At 46.6% G+C, this 15,532-nt stretch overlaps 1 pseudogene; it reads right to left on the bottom strand.

Annotated features, from left to right (window-relative positions):
* Nucleotides 1-6,235: 6,235 nt before the first annotated feature.
* LOC119979167 lies at nt 6,236-6,427 on the bottom strand (annotated as a pseudogene).
* Nucleotides 6,428-15,532: the final 9,105 nt, after the last annotated feature.

Genomic DNA, 15,532 nt, shown 5'->3' with positions numbered 1-15,532 from the left:
TTTGTGCACAGCAATCTCCCACCAGCAGCAACGTGATAGTGACCAGAAATTCTGTTTGTGATGGTGATTGGGGGATTATCAGCCTGGGCAACAAGGATAACTCCTGGAACATTTTACACCCATCTGAGCAGACAGGTGTGGCCTTAGTTTAGTATCTCATCTGAAAGCCAGCACCTCTGACAGTGTAGTACTCCCTCGGTACTGGGTAGATTTTTGCACTTGGTTCCTGAAGTGGAATTTGAAACCGAAACCTGGGGCGGAATTCTCCCCTACCTGGCGGGGCGAGGATTCCCGGCATATTGGAGTCGCGTCAACCAATTCTCCGCACCTTTAGGGGCTAGGCCCGCGCCAGAGTGGTTCCCACTCCACCGTCTGGCGTGAACGGCCTTTGGCGCCACGCCAGCCGGTGCCGAAAGGACTTCGCCGGCCGGCGTAAGTCCGCGCATGCACCGGAGCGTTAGCGGCTGATGACGTCATACCGGTGCATGCGCAGGGGAGGGGGTCTCTTCCGCCTCTGCCATGGTGAAGGCCATGGCGGAGGCGGAAGAAAAAGAGTGCCCCCACAGCACAGGCCCGCCCGCCAATCGGTGGGCCCCAATCGCGGGCCAGGCCACCGTGGAGGACCCCCTCGGGGTCAGATCGCCCCGCGCCCCCCCCCCCCCAGGACCTCGGAGCCCGCCCGTGCCGCCAATCCGGCCGGTACTTTGGTCCATCGCGGGCCGGAGAATCGCCACGTGGGGCCCGCTGACCGGCGCGGTGCGATTCCCGCTCCCGCCGAATCTCGGGGGGGGGGGGGGGGGGGGGGGGGGCAGAGAATTCAGAACACGGCGGGGGCGGGATTGACGCCGGCCACGGGTGATTCTCCGATCCCCCGGGGGGTCGGAGAATTCCGCCCCTTGTTATCACAGCGCTAAGAATGTCACCCACTGATCCATGGCTGACATTCCAGTGTGTCCAAACTAAGGTTTGCAAACCAAAAACAGTCAGTCAGCCTTTGGAAACTAGGCGATCAATTTGTTCTTATATTTCCAACTTAGTGGGCAGCACGGTGGCGTAGTGGTTAGCACTCCTGAATCACGGCGCCGAGGTGCCAGGTTCGATCCCGGCTCTGGGTCACTGTCCGTGTGGAGTTAGCACATTCTCCTCGTGTTTGCATGGGTTTCACCCCCACAACCCCCACAACCCAAAGATACGCAGACTAGGCGGATTGGCCACAGTAAAATGTCCCTTAATTGGAAAAAAATGAATTGTGTACTCAAAATTTATCTAAAAAAATATTTCCAACTTGTTGATTTGTCTTCTTTGAACTTTAATGATTCTACAGACTTGAAAACAACTATCCTGCTGTTGTTTCACTGTTAGATAAATCCTAAAGCTGAATATTAAGACCTGTTCAAATCTACAGCCTGGGATACATATCAGTTCATGGGAACATTATCTGACTCTGGATGTTCCAGATAATAGACCTCAGAATCACAGTATCATGCTTAAGTGGGACTAGATGAAAGAAGTTATGGTGATGAGGTCAGGAAGCAGGGTTAGGCTTACTATGAAGTCACTCGCCATATCCACAGTCCCTGGTAGACCTGCCTGATGAAACTATAAGGAACTGTATTCATTGGCTCGGGCTCAGCAGAAAGCTACATCCAAGAACTGTGTCACCTGTTGCAAGGGCAAGTAGCTTCCCCACGTCATAATTTTGGCACCATCACTGGGAGGCAAACTAAACTGGGCACCTGACATTTTGAAACAGTGCATTTGAAATATTTTTTAAAAAATAAATTTAGAATACCCAATTCATTTCTTTTTCAATTAAGGGGCAATTTTGCGTGGCCAATCCACCTACGCTGCATATCCTCGGGTTTGTGGGGGTGAGACCCGCTCAGACACGGGGAGAATGTGCAAACTGCACACAGACAGTGACCCGGGGCCGGGATCAAACTGGGGTCCTCTGCTCCATGAGGCAGCAGTGCTTACCACTGAGATGCCCCTGCATTTGAAATATTCATAACCTTTCTTTTTACTTGCACTATTTGGAATGCCTTGCTCGAATGCTGTGTTCGCCTAAATCTCATTTTGTTACTGTAAATAAAAGAGCAACTTGTATTTCATATCCTGTTTGGGAGTTTCTGTTCTCTATCATCTGAAATACTCGATCAGTGATGGGCAATCTAGGCCGCATGGGTGGCCCTCCTTCATCTCATAGGGCCACAAGGTCGAAATTGGGCATACGCACTAACCATGACCCCATGAATAAGATTAAATACATTAAATACACTCCAAATATTTCATAAGGAGTTGTAGAAAATACTTAATCATTTATATATTAATAGAACTGTCACAGCTTTAAATGGTAAAACCACATATTTACACTTTGTGCATGGAGTGAGCGCACGCCTCTCACATTCAATGTTGTGAGCAATCAACATGCATCTCATTTCACTCGCCCTTGCTTTATGTGCGAATCAATTCAGTCATACTGGTAGGAACAACTATGTGGATCGAAATCAGCAAAATGTGGCACCCCTGCACATGGGCAACGGTCAATAAAATGTTTTGTTGGCCGCACACTACCAGGCCGCCCCACTAGAGTGACGGTACAAGTCACGCCCTCGGATTTTCTGTGCTCCGAGTACCAGAAAATCTGGAATCAAAACTTGGCTGTGCATCCAGAGAGATGCACATTAGTATGCAGTCTGAACCTGACACTCTGCCGGATTTGGGGAAAATCCCACAAACGGTCTGAAAAACTCAACCATCCGGGTATATCAAGCGCCACATTTTGTAGATAAATCACGTGAAGCCTTTTCCAAATATCTGGATGAAGATGATAAATCTCAAAGCCAGAATTAGGGTTAAATACTGGACCACTGTAATTGAACATTTTATTCTTGGTGCTCAAATCCACACTGTTTATATCATATCATGAATGTTGTTTACATTTTCACATTGAACATGACCTCCTTTGCCTAAGGCATACAGACTCAAAGAAATTCCAAGTAATTGATGTCTACCAGCTCATTCCAGACAGCGGAGCTGTATGTGGGATGTGGTGACGTCACTGCACTGACTATTATACATAATATTACACATACCTGCACCACATAGTAGAGTGAATGGAGTTTCATACAAATTTAAAAAGGTAGGGAAAATTCTCAAGTCCTTTTCTTGCACAGTAGTCTTTTGTGGAGTAACAACTTACTAAATCATAGATATAGCTGACTTGAAAAGTACGCGAGGAGCCAATCTACCTCAGGAAGAGAAAGTGTAAACATGAATAATTTGACTTCAGTGAAGCAGTGAGGGCAAACCAAATTGTGAGGGGGCTCCTTGAATATTACAATCAAGTTGATTGCAGCACCTTAGACTTCATTGGTGAGTTAACATAGAGGCTGTTATGCAAAGAGGTGAATTTTTCAAACTCTCCAAATGTATACTGATTGCGCCAATCATGGTTGGTAGAGTGTGCAGAATGCTGAAGTATCAAATCCCTGCCCACGCATAGTGATAGAACACACCTACCCCATGATTCCTGACATTTAACATATCTTAGTGGCTGCTAAGGATTGGTAATAAACAGATGTGGTTTCCTCTCAGGGCAAGAGGTAGAAGAGGTTGGTACAGAAGGCAGGTGTTCCCAAATAGCATTCAGTAACAGAGCAACATTGTCAAGATCTGGAAGCATGTCCTCTTGCTGCCCTGTTGTTCAAGAGGTGGTCCATGCATAATGTGGAAAGAGACAAGTAGGTTATTGAAATTACAGTCATCTTACATTGTACTTCAGTGAATAATAATTTTTATTACTGTCACCAGTAGGCTTACATTAACATTGCAATGAAGTTACTGTGAAAAGCCCCTAGTCGCCAAATTCCGGCGCCTGTTCGAGTGCACAGAGGGAGAATTCAGAATGTCCAAATTACCTAACAGCACGTCTTTCAGGACTTGCGGGAGGAAACCAGAATCCCGGAGGAAACCAACGAAGACACAAAGAGAACGTGCAGACTCCGCACAGACAGTGACCAAGCGGGAATCGAACCTGGATCCCTGGTGCTGTGAAGTAACAGTGCTGACCACTGTGCAACCGAAACAGTGAGGACAAAAGATTGTGATGGGGCTCCTTGAATATTACAACCCAGGTGATTTTTAGCCATTAAATTCGATTGGTGACATCACCCAGGTGGGAATGTGGAGTTGAGGTTACAATCAGATCAACCATGATCTTACAGAATAGTGAGGCAGGCTTGAGGGGCCCAGTGGCCGACTCATTTGTATGCTCCTACTTTGTAAGTTCATGTGTACATTCCTGCCATCATAGTCAGCCTCTCATAATGAGAACTTAATGTGCTATCATTATAATTATAAGGAAAATCAAACAGACTGTACTGTAGTATTTTGAAGTTGAGCATTAGCCACCACTGTGGTTCAATTAACATTCTGTTTCCAGGTTTTTCATTCATTAACTGAAGTACACTTGTTATCAGCACATTACTGGCAGGAAAATCACTCATTTGAAAAAAGGGTGGGGAAGGTGGCACCATTCATCTTACACTGATTAAATGTTACAACATGGTAGCAATGGAATTTGCTGAAGAAATGTATCCACGGGCAAGTTAAGTAATCAAGATAAATTCTAAATCATTTCTTAGACAGTCAAACAGGATGCACACTATGGCCTGATCTTTAGCTCCCCAGAGTCTAAGTCTGTTCAATCCCTAAATTGCCTGCTACATTGGGGTCTCATTTCTGGACCAAATTTCTTAACATCTTCCTCGTGTGACAGAATATATGATAAGAAGTCTTACGATACCAGGTTAAAGTCCAACAGGTTTGTTTCAAACACGAGCTTCCGGAGCACTGCTCCTTCCTCAGTTTCTGAGGAAGGAGCAGTGCTCCGAAAGCTCGTGTTTGAAACAAACCTGTTGGACTTTAACCTGGTGTTGTAAGACTTCTTACTATGCTCACCCCAGTCCAACGCCGGCATCTCCACAAATATATGATATTCACTGCAAAACTGAAAGAACACCCAGCAATGTTAGGTGGGTGCCTGTCATACATCCAATACAAAGTGCTAATCTACGCCCGTACCTTATTAATTAAGAATACCTAGCATCGAATATCTGAACTATGTGGTAGTAATGCAGGACAATGGAATGCCCCTTAGGTACCATGGTGACCTTTAGCACTGCTGCCTCATGGCACCGAGGACCAGGGTTCGACCCTGGCCCCGAGTCACTGTCCGTGTGGAGTTTGCACATTCTCCCCATGTCTGCATGGGTCTCACCTTTGTGGTGATATGCCTGCAGACAATATTGTATATAGTTGGTGGTGTGACCTCCAATCAGCAGGTGGGAGCACAGAACCACCATGCGGTCTTGAGACATCGGTCATGTGACATTGGCCTCTCATCAGAAGGTTGTAAGGTGTACATGAGGACAGTTGCACATAAGGATAGTTCCAGGAGGTCTAATGTACTCCATGATAACTTGGTCTGCATTGAATTCTAATCGTTGCTTTACCACGTGTACATCAATAAAACATTGTTTTGATTAAGTCACTAGCAATTCTGTTGACTCATTGAAGACAAGATCACAGAACACAAAAACCTCCTTAACCCAAAGATGTGCAGGGTAGTTGAATTGGCCACGCTAAATTGCCCCTTAATTGGAAAAAAGAATTGGATTCTCTAAATTAAAAAAAAAGGTGCCATGGTGACCCGTGACAAGAAATGAGTGTTTACATGTAGAATTACCCATAAAATTAGTTCCTGCTTTCAGTGGAGTTTTAGGAGCAAAATCTAGTGTAGGCTGGTAGATTCCCCACAACAGGATGGTGATGGATTGGGCGTGGCTCAGGATAGGTGAACTTTGGAGAACTGAGTCCTGTGAGCTATTTTCCTTGTCCTTTCGTTTCAACTGCAAAGTGATATATGATGTAACGGAATAATAGAAACAAATTGGAGGAAAGAAAGCAAATGTACAGCCACTTCTTTTTCCTCTGAAATGTTCTCTCTTCCTGTCTTAATGACCATTGTTCATGCGGAGACACAGTTCCATGGGTGCCACTGGCCTCCAATACTTCAGCCAAGATGCAACTTTTCATGTGTCAGCCCTATAATGGCTCTGTCAGCAGGCAGTTTCTCCGTATTTCTTTTTACAATGTTGGGCGGAGACAAAGAATTACATACACCAGCACTCCGCACAAAGAACTAATAAAGATCTATTTTTGCTTTACAAATCAGGGGAGAGCGCAAACGCAGTCCCCCCCAACCACATATTTTGCAGTCGCGTATCCCACATTTGGGGACATCGCAGGCGTCAGCACACCTGAAGTGCAATGGGCTAGCCTCGTTCTGGGCAAACCACCCTCTTGTACACAGATTGGGCGAACCACCTTCTTGATCATGATTTCACCCCTGCCAGGTAAGTATCAGTTTCTCCATATTGAACGTCACAGTGAAGTCAAAAGCCAAGTTACAATTCTTCATGTGTGAGCATTTAAGGGGGAAGGCGATGACATAGTGGTAATGTCACTGTACTAGTAATATAGAGACCCAAGATAATGCTCTCAAATCCCACCATAACAGGCATTAAATTCAATTAATAAATCTGGAATTTAATGCTATTCTCGTGGTGACCATGAAATCATTGTCTTAAAAATCCATCTGGTTCAGTAATGTCATTGACGAAAGCAAATCTTCCATCCTTACCTGGCCTGGCCTACATGTGGCTCCAGGTCAACAACAATGTGATTGACTCCTAATGGTTGAGAAAGCCATTCAGGTGTATCAAACCCAACATACTACCAGCAGCACCCCCACCCTCCCCCCGACACTCTACTATTACCATCAAGTCAGAAGACAAACCCTGGTTATAGACATAGATATAGAATTTACAGTGCATAAGGAGGCCATTTGGCCCATCGAGTCCGCACCGGAAAGTTTCATTGAGGAAAGCATGCCAGGAGCAGCACCAGGCGTACCTAAAGATGAGGGGCAGAATTCTCCACTCCCCACGTGGCGTGAGAGAATCGTGGGAGGGCCTCCCAACATTTTTTACGTCCCCCTTGCGCCCCCAGCGATTCTCCCCCCCCCCCCGGCTCGGAAAAATCGCCGCTCGCCGTTTTTCACGCGAACGGCGATTCTCCGAGCCCGATGGGCCGAGCGGCCGGCCCTTCATGCCCGTTTCACCACGGCAGCAACCACACCTGGTCGCTGCATTCGTAAACCGGGGGCCAGATGCCCGTTTGGGGCATCTAGGGGCTCGATTTGGACGGGAGCACCGCGACTGTGCTCGGGAGGGGACAGGCCCGCGATCGGTGCCCACCGATCGTCAGGCCAGCGTCCAAAATGGACACACTCTTTCCCCTCCGCCGCCCGGCAAGATCAAGCCGCCACATCGGTGCAGAAAGACGGCAGTTATCATTTTTGATCCATGAGTGATTAATAGACATGCATCTTTGAATCAAGCCACAGAGAGAATCAGGAATTCAGAAGATACAGGAGAGAACTCTCTGCTATCCCCTGCTAGTTTGAAAAGGAGCTTCAGACTTTTCAGCACCAGAGAGAGAGATGGGGTGGGACTCGGTTTGATTGATTAGCTGGTGGCCAATGAATTGGCAAAAAGGCCATACTCTGCCCGGTAACAGATGGTGATTATATTCTATCCCATTGGGATGGTTTTCAGAGACCTGAGGGAGGAGTTGAGTCCTCGATACAGAAAGACAATGACCTGCATTTCTCTCCATCTCCAGAAAGGCTGTGAATAATGTATTCATGAAGCTGCAGAGAATCTGAATGAATGGACCTACAGGGGAACCATTGCCGGCTGCAAACAAAGACAAGAATCTGCTCTCTCTCTCCCTCTCCCTCCAGAAAGGCTGTGTGCTGTATTTCTGAAATTACATGGACCCTGAATAAAGCTATGGTAAATCCGCGACCAGAAAGTAAAGTTTGAAATGAAATGAAATGAAAATCGCTTATTGTCACAAATAGGCTTCAATGAAGTTACTGTGAAAAGCCCCTAGTCGCCACACTCCGGCGCCTGTTCGGGGAGGCTGGTACGGGAATTGAACCGTGCTGCTGGCCTGCCTTGGTCTGCTTTCAAAGCCAGCGATTTAGCCCAGTGTGCTAAACCAGCCCATCTGAAACAAAGAATCTTTTCCCCTTTTACTTAATATCATACCCCCTTCTTCCCCTCTGTATTTGTCCATCTTGTGTGTGTGTGTAGAGGATGGGAGATAAGTTAAAGTGGGGAATTAGGAATTAATTAATAGTTAACCTGTTGTATTTTCTGCAGATTTCATTACAGTTCTTGATATTAATAAAAAGTAATTGTGTTTACATTTACAAACCTGGTGACTGTTATTATTGGGCAACCAATGGCCAAAGACTTTGGGTATTTTTCTAAAAATTATTGGTTAATTCGCTTGTGTTGTGACTCCGGGTCAGTTGGGGCTGGAATTGACCACACACTAGTTGTAACATAGCACATCAGTGCAAAGGATGAGGCTGAAGCATTGCAGTCAGAGGTGCTGAGTCCATCTGACCTCCACCTGAGGTCCCCAACATCAACCAATTAAATTCACTCCACGTGATATCAATAAACAGCTCAAAGCATTGGATATGCAGAGGTTATGGCTCTTGACAACATTCCGGTAACGGTTCCGAAGAGTTATCTCCAGAACGAGTCACTTTCCTAGCCAAGTTATTCCAGCACAGTTGCTGGGATCTACACATACATTTGGAAAACTGTCCAGGTATGTCCTGTCCACATAAAGCAGGATAGGTCCAACCCAGCCATTTAATGTCCCATCATCCTTCTCTCAACCATCAGAAAAATTATGGAAAGTGTTGTTGACAATGCTACCTAGTAGCACTCACTCAGCAATTACCTGCTTACTGACTCTAAATTTGGGTTTCGCCAGGGTCACTCAGCTCCTGACCTCATTACAGCCTTGAGCCAGACAAGGCCAAAAGAGTTGAACTCAATGTATGAGATGAGAGTGATTGCACTGAAACGGACATGATCTCTTAGCCACTAGGGAGACATGGTTACAAGGAGAGCAAAACTTGAAACTTAATATTCAGCGATCGTTGATCTTTTGGAAAGCAAAAGAGAAGGAAAAGGTGGTGGGGTAGCGCTGTTAATAAAGTGTAAAATGAGGACAGTTGTGAGAGACAATCTAGACTTAGATGATGTTGAGTTCATTTGGGTGGAGCTAAACTGCAAGGGAAAGAAGACATAGGTAGAAGTATTGTATATACTGCCAAACAGTAGCCACGCTATAGGTCAACTATCACTGAATATTAAGTTCCAAGTTTTGTTCTTGTAACGTTATAGGAAAGGACTTAAATCAACAAATAATAGGAACATAATAAAAGAATAGGGCAATAATTATGGGTGACTTTAATCTTCAAGTTGATTGGGTTAATCAACTTGGAAAGGGTAGCTGCAACAAATAATTCATAGAGTGCATTAGGGATAGTTTCCTAGAGCAATATGTCATGGAGCCAACCAGGGAACAATCTAACTTGGATCTGGTAATAGATAATGTGACAGGTTTAATAAATGACCTTAGAATAAAAGATCCCCTAGGAAGTAGAAATCATAACATGATAGAATTTAATATTCAGTTTGAGAGTGAGAAACTTAGGTTGGAAACATCTGTGTTTAACTTAAATAAAGCGAATACAATGAAATGAGTTTAGAGTTAGTTAATGTAGACTGGGCAGACAAATTAGCAGGAAATACAGTAAACAAGTACAAGCAGATATTTAAGAAGGTAATCCATGACTCTCACCCAAAAGATCCCAGTAAGGTGGAAAGATTCTAAGAGAGGGATCAACGAAGCAGGTTAGCCAAGGAAATTAAGGAGAGTATTAAGATGAAAACAAAATCCGATACGGAAAAATAAGTCAGTGACAGCCCCAAAGAATGGGATAATCCAGCAAAGAAGGACTATAAAGATAAAGAGAGGGCAAATAAACAACGAGGCAAACTAACGAGTAAAATAAAAACTGACAATAAGAGCTTCTTTAAAAATATAAAAAGGAAGAGAGGTCAAAGTGGACATAGGCCCCTTAGAAAATGAATCTGGGGAGATAGTTATGGGCAGCAAGGAAATGACGGAGGAGAAAAACAGATATTTTGCATCAGTCTTCACGATGGAAGTTACTTTGAACATCCCATTAATACTAAAGAATACCGGGAAAATTAGATACCATCGACATCACTGGAGGCATAGTGTTAGACAAAATAATGAGGGTAAAGACAGATAAGCTCCATGGCCCTGATCGCTCGCATCCTCGGTTGCAAGAGAAGTAAAAGAAGTAACTGCAGATATAGTGGATGCATTGGTTGCTAGGAGCATGAATCAGGAAGTGATTCCCAATCCTTTGCCATGCAAATTTATGCACATAGGGCCGGCATTTTGAGCGGGCAGACCGATAATGTGGTCCCGCGGTTGGCCACCCCCCAGTCCGGGACATGTCAAACAAAACTTGATGTTTATAAACATTGCGGAGAGAGCCCTTCAGTTACTCAACCGTGAAGGAGGTTAAATGGAGTAAAGCTGACAGCTTTGTGTGTTTGGAAGCTGTCAATCACAGCCTAGTAAGAAAAATGAATAAATTGCTTTCAGCTCAAGGATCTGAGGGGGTTTCAACACATCTGACTGGTTTCTCTTTCCAGGATTTGACAGGTGGTGCTGCCTGTGTCTGAGTCAGCAGGTGTATTGCCCAGGTGAGTATTACAACAGTATTTTTTTCACTGCTCCTATCTGGACTATTCTCTAACTTCCAGACATGGGTCTCTTTTCTGGAGACTTTCTGACAAGGGTCTCTTTTTTGGGGGTTCTGTGAAGGTCTCTTTATTTAGGGGGTCCCTGGGGGTTTTTCTTTATTTACAGGGTCTCTGTGGGGGCTCTCTATATTTAGGTGGTCTCTTGAGGGGGGCTCTCTTTATTTTGGTGGTCTCTGTGTGGTCTCCTTTTATAGCAGATCTCTGGGGGGGGATCTCTTTCTTAGAGGGTCTCGGAGGCGGTGTGGAGGGGGGACTGATGAGGGCGGGGTAGGCAATTCTTTCATTATGGGGGGAAGGGATGACCCTCAGGTGGACTTTGGGGCATCTTCCTGAAGGAGTTACCCCCTTGGCCAACCGCGAGGTCCACCACGTCAGGGCCACGCTTGTCAATACCGATATCAATTCTAGCCACGTGATTCCTGGCCCAGAGGACCACAGAATCACGCAGGCCAACAGAATATGGTGCCTGGCCCGCAAAGTGGATGGAAATCGGTCTTAATGACCCATTTGCATCATCCCACTGGCACCGGAGCATGAACCTCAATCCCGGGGATCAGAGCATTGAAAACGGATCGCCGCTGTCCCCGACACTGGATTCACCGCCTCACAAGGAACTCCACTACTGGTGGCGTGAGGCGGAATAATTTCACCCATTATTTAATTGGAGGTAGTTCAGAGAAGGTTCACTAGGATGATCCCTGGTATGGAGCGATTGTCTTAAGGGCAAAGGTTAAACAGGTTGGGACCCTGCTCATTGGAATTTAGAAGACTGAGAGATGATCCCTATTAAACATGTAGGGGGCGATTCTCCCAAATGGAGCTCAAGTGTTCGCGCCGTTGTGAACGCTGTCGCGTTTCACGATGACGCGAACCAGGCTCGGGTACGACCTATTCTGTCTCCCACAGGGGGCCAGCATGGCGCTGGAGCAGTTCAGGCCACTCCAGCCTCCTTTCCCGACGCCAAATGGGCGCCGCGTCAACCCGCGCATGCGCGGGGGACTTCTTTAGCGCGCCGGCCCCGACTCAACATGGCACCGGTGTTCAGGGGCCGGCCGCGCAGGGAAGCAGGCCCCGATCGTGGGCCAGACCTCATCGGTGGCCCCCCCGGTGAAGGAGCCCCCCACCCCCTACCCACCCCCGACCATTTATGCAGAGTTCCCGCCGGCAGCGACCAGGGGTGAACGGCACCGGCGGAACTCTGTCGTATACGCTCAGCCTATCCGGTCCGGAGAATCGGTGGCCCCGACAATTCCAGCAGCCCGTGGTCGGCGCCACGCCAAACCCGCTGGCGCAAACGGCGCCGATTCTCCACACCTCGGAGAATCGCGCGCCGGCATCGGGGCATCGTGGCGCGGTTGCAACGATTCTCTGGCCCCGCGCAGGGCTCGTAGAATCGCCCCCATAAGATTCTTAAGGGGCTTGACAGGGTAAATGATGAGAAGATGTTTCCCTTCATGGGAGTGCCTCGGACCAGAGAGCATAGTCTCAGAATAAAGGTGTGCCAATGTATAAATGAGATGAGGAGAAATTCCTTTTCTCAGAAGGTTATGAGTCTTGGACTCCTCGCCACAGAGAGCTGTGGGGTAAGAGTCTTTGTGTATATTTGAGGCTGAGAAAGATTTTGATCATTAAGGGAATCAAGGGTTATGGGAAAAGGGCCTGAAAGTGGACGTGAGGAATTAGACATGCTCCTATTGACCCCAGCTATTCACAATGTATATTAATTATTTAGATGAGGGGACAAAATATCATATCTCCAAATTTGCAGGTGACACCAAGTTGGATGGGAGGGTAAGCTGTGAGAAGGATGCCGAGATCCTTCAGTGAGAATTGGACAAGTTGAGTGAGCAGGCAAATGAATGGCAGATGCAGTATAATTTGGATAAACGTGAGGTTTTCCACTTTGTTGGCAATATCAGGAAGGCAGCCTATTATCTGAATGGCCATAAATTAGGAGAGCGGAACATGCAATGAGATCTGGGTGTCCTCGTACACCAGTCACTGAAGGTGAGCATGCAGGTTCAGCAGGCGGTATGCTGGCCTTCATTGCAAGAGGATTCAAAGAGGTGCAGGGATGTCTTGCTGCAATTTTACAGGGCCTTGGTGAGGCCACGCCTGGAATATTGTGAGCATTTCTGGTCTCCTTATCTGAGGAAGGATGTTCTTGCTATAGAGGCAGTGCAGCAAAGGTTTACCAGACTGATTCCTGGTATGGCAGTACTGACGTACGAGGAGAGATTCAATTGGTTAGGATTGTATTCGCTGGGGTTCAGAAGAATGAAGGGAGGATCTCGTAGAAACCTATAAAATTCTAACACGACTGTACAGGGTTGATGCAGGAAGGATGTTCCCAATGGTGGGTGTGTCCAGAACCAGGGGTCACAGTTTGAGGATACAGTCTGACCATTTAGGACAGAGATTACGAGAACTTTCTTCACCCAGAGAGTGGTGAGCATGTGGAATTCGTCACCACAGAAATTAGTTGAGTCCAAAACATTGTATGGTTTCAAGAAGCAGTGAGATATAACACTGAGAGCGAAGGGGATCAAAGGATATGGCGGAAAGCGTGACTAAGCTATTGAGTTGGATGATCAGCCATGATCATAATGAATAGCGGAGGGGCTTGAAGGGCCAGATGGCCTCCTCCTGCTCCTATTTTTTCTATGTTTCTACGAATGGCACAGCAGGCTCGGGGGATCAAATGGCCTACTCCTGGTCCTATTTCTCATGGCCTTATGCTCAATACAGCATTTGACCGAGTATGGCATTAAGGAGCCCGAGTAAATCTGGAGTCAATGGGAATCAGGTGAACAGCACCCCACCGGTTGGAGTTGGACCTGGCACAAAGGAAAATGGTTGTGATGGTTGGAGGTCAATCATCTCAGTTCCTGGACATCACTTCAGGCCTTCCGAAGGGTGCTATCCTCGGCCCATCAATCTTTAGTTGCTTCATCAATGACCTTCCATCATCAGGTCAGAAATGGGGATGTTTGCAGATGACTGCACAATGTTCAGTGCCATTTGCTACTCCTCAAATACTGATGCAGCCCAAGTCCATATACAGCAAGGCTTGGACAATATCCAGGCTTGTGCTGCCAAGTGGAAAGTAACATCTATGTCAAGTGCCAAGAAATGGGCATCTCCAATAAGAGAGAATCAAACCATCGCCCCTTGACATTCCATGGCTGATTCAGCCATTTTTGACTGAATCCCCCACTATCATCATCCCAGGGTTACCATTGACCAGAAACTGAAATGGGCCACCCTTATAAATACTGTGGCTGAAATAACAAGCCAGGAGCTGGGAATTCTATGGCAAGAACTTCACCTCCTGTCCACCATCTGCAAGGCAGCAGTCAGGAGTGTGATGGAACACTCTGCACTTGCCTGGACGAGTGCAGTTCCAGCAACACTCAAGAGCTCAACGTCAACCAGCACAAAGCAGGGTGTTTGATTGGCACCCATCCACCACCTGCAACATTCGCCACTTCCACCACTGAAGCAGAGTGGCAGCAATGTTGACCATCTATCAGACACACTGCAGCAACTCACCAAGGCTTCTTTGGCAGTACCTTCCAAACCAACAAACTCTTCCACCTAGAAGGGCAAGGGCAGCAGATGCACGGGAATATCACCATCTGCAAGTTCCCTTCCAGGGCTCACACCATTCTGTCTTGGAACTATATCACCGTTTCTTCATTGTGGCTGGGTCAAAAACCTGGACCACCCTCCCTAACAGCAGTCTGTGTGTGCCCCTACACCACATGGACTACAAGGGCTCAAGAAGGCAGCTCACCACCCATCTTCTTAAAGAGGGGTAGGGATGTACAATACATACTGGCCTAGCCAGCAATACTCACATCCTATGGCAGCACAGTGGTTAGCACTGCTGCTTCGCAGTGCCAGAGACCCGGGTTCGATTCCCAGCTTGGCTCACTGTCTACGCGGAGTCTGCACGTTCTACCCGTGTCTGCGTGGGTTTCCTCCGGGTGCACCGGTTTCCTCCCACAAGTCCCGAAAGACGTGCTTGTGAGGTGAATTGGACATTCTGAATTTTCCCTCTGTGTACCCGAACGGGCATTGTAATGTAGCAACTAGGGAATTTACACAGTAACTTCATTACAGTGTCAATGTAAGCCTACTTTTGACACTAATAAAGATGATTATTATTCTTATTATGAAACATCTATAACGGCTGTGTCGGGGGTAGGATCACCATGTGGAGCATTACAATCATGTTTCGCGATCAACATGTGCTGTCTTTCCACCACTGCAGGTTGGGAACTTCTCCCCCAAACTCCCGAACTTCCACATGAGCATGGATCATGGAGCATGAGCCCTGATTGAATTTATTCCTGTCCTTCTGCGCACTGGGTTGTTGAGGTATGATGACACGCCCCTTTTGCCATTTCTGGTGATATTAGCTAAAACACTAGACCAGACCATGAACCTAAAATCCTACTGGCCTGTATAAGCTGATATGCGCTGTGTAGTGCATTATACCACTTCACTATTGAGGGACTTTTATTGTGGTTTTAAAAATAGTCTTGTACTTCATTCAGATAGACATCAATAGAAAAACCTTTCCAAATGTGGACAAATGGGTGCGATAGCGGCCCTTACACTGAGGAACTTTCAGCAGGGACGTTCCGGAGTTTGGCGGAGAAGTCCCCGATCTGCTTAAAAGAAAAAGATGTTAAAAAGTCTTTAAAATAACAGTCTGAGGGCAGCAC

The sequence above is a fragment of the Scyliorhinus canicula genome, chromosome 15, assembly GCF_902713615.1.
Source record: "Scyliorhinus canicula chromosome 15, sScyCan1.1, whole genome shotgun sequence".
In the NCBI taxonomy this organism is placed as follows: Eukaryota; Metazoa; Chordata; class Chondrichthyes; order Carcharhiniformes; family Scyliorhinidae; genus Scyliorhinus; species Scyliorhinus canicula.
This window is presented reverse-complemented; position numbering and strand designations above follow the sequence as displayed.